A 4,650-nucleotide genomic window follows, 5' to 3' on the forward strand; every position below is an offset into this window, starting at 1 on the left:
CAGTCACCAGGAACCAACTCTGTATCCCCATGTTCCAGGGTAACTAACTCCTCCCAGTCACCAGGAACCAACTCTGTATCCCCATGATCCAGGGTCACTAAGTTCTCCCAGTCACCAGGAACCAACTCTGTGTCTCCATGTTCCAGGGTCACTAACTCCTCCCAGTCACCAGGAACCAACTCTGTGTCTCCATGTTCCAGGGTCACTAACTTCTCCCAGTCACCAGGAACCAACTCTGTGTCTCTATGTTCCAGGGTCACTAACTCCTCCCAGTCACCAGGAACCAACTCTGTGTCTCCATGTTCCTGAGTCACTAACTCCTCCCAGTCACCAGGAACCAACTCTGAGTCTCCATGTTCCAGGGTCACTAACTCCTCCCAGTCACCAGGAACCAACTCTGTGTCTCTATGTTCCAGGGTCACTAACTCCTCCCAGTCACCAGGAACCAACTCCGTGTCTCCATGTTCCTGAGTCACTAACTCCTCCCAGTCACCAGGAACCAACTCTGTGTCCCCATGTTGCAGGGTCACTAACTCCTCCCAGTCACCAGGAACCAACTCTGTGTCCCCATGTTCCAGGGTCACTAGCTTCTCCCAGTCACCAAGAACCAACTCTGTGTCTCCACGTTCCAGGGTCACTAGCTTCTCCCAGTCACCAAGAACCAACTCTGTGTTCCCATGTTCCAGGGTCACTAAATCTTCCCTGTCACCAGGAACCAACTCTGTGTCCCCATGTTGCAGGGTCACTAACTCCTCCCAGTCACCAGCAACCAACTCTGTGTCCCCATGTTCCAGGGTCACTAGCTTCTCCAGTCACCAAGAACCAACTCTGTGTCTCCACGTTCCAGGGTCACTAGCTTCTCCCAGTCACCAAGAACCAACTCTGTGTCCCCCATGTTCAGGGTCACTAAATCTTCCCTGTCACCAGGAACCAACTCTGTGTCTCCACGTTCCAGGGTCACTAGCTTCTCCAGTCACCAAGAACCAACTCTGTGTCTCCATGTTCCAGGGTCACTAACTCCTCCCAGTCACCAGGAACCAACTCTGTGTCTCCATGTTCCAGGGTCACTAACTCCTCCCAGTCACCAGGAACCAACTCTGTGTCTCCATGTTCCAGGGTCAGTAACTCCTCTCAGTCACCAGGAACCAACTCTGTGTCCCCATGTTCCAGGGTCACTAACTCCTCCCAGTCACCAGGAACCAACTCTGTGTCTCCATGTTCCAGGGTCACTAACTCCTCCCAGTCACCAGGAACCAACTCTGAGTCTCCATGTTCCAGGGTCACTAACTCCTCCCAGTCACCAGGAACCAACTCTGTGTCTCCATGTTCCAGGGTCACTAACTCCTCCCAGTCACTAGGAACCAACTCCGTGTCTCCATGTTCCAGGGTCACCAACTCGTCCCAGTCACCAGGAACCAACTCTGTGTCCCCATGTTCCAGGGTCACTAACTCCTCCCAGTCACCAGAACCAACTCTGTGTCCCATGTTCCAGGGTCACTAACTTCTCCCAGTCACCAGGAACCAACTCTGAGTCTCCATGTTCCAGGGTCACTAACTCCTCCCAGTCACCAGGAACCAACTCTGTGTCCCATGTTCCAGGGTCACTACCTCCTCCCAGTCACCAGGAACCAACTCTGTGTCCCCATGTTCCAGGGTCACTGACTCGTCCCAGTCACCAGGAACCAACTCTGTGTCCCCATGTTCCAGGAACACTAACTCCTCCCAGTCACCAGGAACCAACTCTGTGTCCCCATGTTGCAGGGTCACTAACTCCTCCCAGTCACCAGAACCAACTCTGTGTCCCCATGTTCCAGGAACACTAACTCCTCCCAGTCACCAGGAACCAACTCTGTGTCCCCATGTTCCAGGGTCACTAACTCCTCCCAGTCACCAGGAACCAACTCTGTGTCTCCATGTTCCAGGGTCACTAACTCCTCCCAGTCACCAGGAACCAACTCTGTGTCTCCATGTTCCAGGGTCACTAACTCCTCCCAGTCACCAGGAACCAACTCTGTGTCCCCATGTTCCAGGGTCACTAACTCCTCCCAGTCACCAGGAAACCAACTCTGTGTCTCCATGTTCCAGGGTCACTAACTCCTCCCAGTCACCAGGAACCAACTCTGTGTCCCCATGTTCCAGGGTCACTAACTCCTCCCAGTCACCAGGAACCAACTCTGTGTCCCCATGTTCCAGGGTCACTAACTCCTCCAGTCACCAGGAACCAACTCTGTGTCTCTATGTTCCAGGGTCACTAACTCCTCCCAGTCACCAGGAACCAACTCTGTATCCCCATGTTCCAGTGTCACTAACTCCTCCCAGTCACCAGGAACCAACTCTGTGTCCCCATGTTCCAGGGTCACTAACTCCTCCCAGTCACCAGGAACCAACTCTGTGTCTCCATGTTCCAGGGTTACTAACTCCTCCCAGTCACCAGGAACCAACTCTGTGTCCCCATGTTCCAGGGTCACTAACTCCTCCCAGTCACCAGGAACCAACTCCGTGTCTCCATGTTCCAGGGTCACCAACTCGTCCCAGTCACCAGGAACCAACGCCGTGTCCCCATGTTCCAGGGTCACTAACTCGTCCCAGTCACCAGGAACCAACTCTGTGTCCCCATGTTCCAGGGTCACTAACTCCTCCCAGTCACCAGGAACCACTCTGTGTGTCCCCATGTTCCAGGGTCACTAACTCCTCCAGTCACCAGGAACCAACTCTGTGTCCCCATGTTCCAGGGTCACTAACTCCTCCCAGTCACTAGGAACCAACTCCGTGTCTCCATGTTCCAGGGTCACTAACTCCTCCCAGTCACCAGGAACCAACTCTGTGTCCCCATGTTCCAGGGTCACTAACTCCTCCCAGTCACCAGGAACCAACTCTGTGTCCCCATGTTCCAGGGTCACTAAGTTCTCCAGTCACCAGGAACCAACTCTGTGTCACCATGTTCCAGGGTCACTAACTCCTCCCAGTCACCAGGAACCAACTCCGTGTCTCATGTTCCAGGGTCACTAACTCCTCCCAGTCACCAGGAACCAACTCTGTGTCCCCATGTTCCAGGGTCACTAACTCCTCCCAGTCACCAGGAACCAACTCTGTGTCCCCATGTTCCAGGGTCACTAACTCCTCCAGTCACCAGGAACCAACTCCGTGTCTCCATGTTCCAGGGTCACTAACTCCTCCAGTCACCAGGAACCAACTCTGTGTCCCCATGTTTCCAGGGTCACTAACTGCTCCAGTCACAAGGAACCAACTCTGTGTCCCCATGTTCCAGGTTCACTAACTTCACCTAGTCACCAGGAACCAACTCAGTATCCCCATGTTCCAGGGTCACTAACTCCTCCAGTCACCAGGAACCAACTCTGTATCCCCATGTTCCAGGGTCAGTAACTCCCTCCCAGTCACCAGGAACCAACTCTGAGTCTCCATGTTCCAGGTCACTAACTCCTCCCAGTCACCAGGAACCAACTCTGTATCCCCATGTTCCCGGGTCACTAACTCCTCCCAGTCACCAAGAACCAACTCTGAGTCTCCATGTTCCAGGGTCACTAACTCCTCCCAGTCACCAGGAACCAACTCTGTATCCCCATGTTCCAGGGTAACTAACTCCTCCCAGTCACCAGGAACCAACTCTGTATCCCCATGATCCAGGGTCACTAAGTTCTCCCAGTCACCAGGAACCAACTCTGTGTCTCCATGTTCCAGGGTCACTAACTCCTCCCAGTCACCAGGAACCAACTCTGTGTCTCCATGTTCCAGGGTCACTAACTTCTCCCAGTCACCAGGAACCAACTCTGTGTCTCTATGTTCCAGGGTCACTAACTCCTCCCAGTCACCAGGAACCAACTCTGTGTCTCCATGTTCCTGAGTCACTAACTCCTCCCAGTCACCAGGAACCAACTCTGAGTCTCCATGTTCCAGGGTCACTAACTCCTCCCAGTCACCAGGAACCAACTCTGTGTCTCTATGTTCCAGGGTCACTAACTCCTCCCAGTCACCAGGAACCAACTCCGTGTCTCCATGTTCCTGAGTCACTAACTCCTCCCAGTCACCAGGAACCAACTCTGTGTCCCATGTTGCAGGGTCACTAACTCCTCCCAGTCACCAGGAACCAACTCTGTGTCCCCATGTTCCAGGGTCACTAGCTTCTCCCAGTCACCAAGATCCAACACTGTGTCTCCACGTTCCAGGGTCACTAGCTTCTCCCAGTCACCAAGAACCAACTCTGTGTTCCCATGTTCCAGGGTCACTAAATCTTCCCTGTCACAGGAACCAACTCTGTGTCCCCATGTTGCAGGGTCACTAACTCCTCCCAGTCACCAGGAACCAACTCTGTGTCCCCATGTTCCAGGGTCACTAGCTTCTCCCAGTCACCAAGAACCAACTCTGTGTCTCCACGTTCCAGGGTCACTAGCTTCTCCAGTCACCAAGAACCAACTCTGTGTCCCCATGTTCCAGGGTCACTAATCTTCCCTGTCACCAGGAAACCAACTCTGTGTCTCCACGTTCCAGGGTCACTAGCTTCTCCCAGTCACCAAGAACCAACTCTGTGTCTCCATGTTCCAGGTCACTAACTCCTCCCAGTCACCAGGAACCAACTCTGTGTCTCCATGTTCCAGGGTCACTAACTCCTCCCAGTCACCAGGAACCAACTCT

Source organism: Somniosus microcephalus, unplaced genomic scaffold (genome assembly GCF_052327205.1).
Source record: "Somniosus microcephalus isolate GS21.2 unplaced genomic scaffold, FLI_Smic_1.0 unresolved_chr3, whole genome shotgun sequence".
NCBI classification, from domain to species: Eukaryota; Metazoa; Chordata; class Chondrichthyes; order Squaliformes; family Somniosidae; genus Somniosus; species Somniosus microcephalus.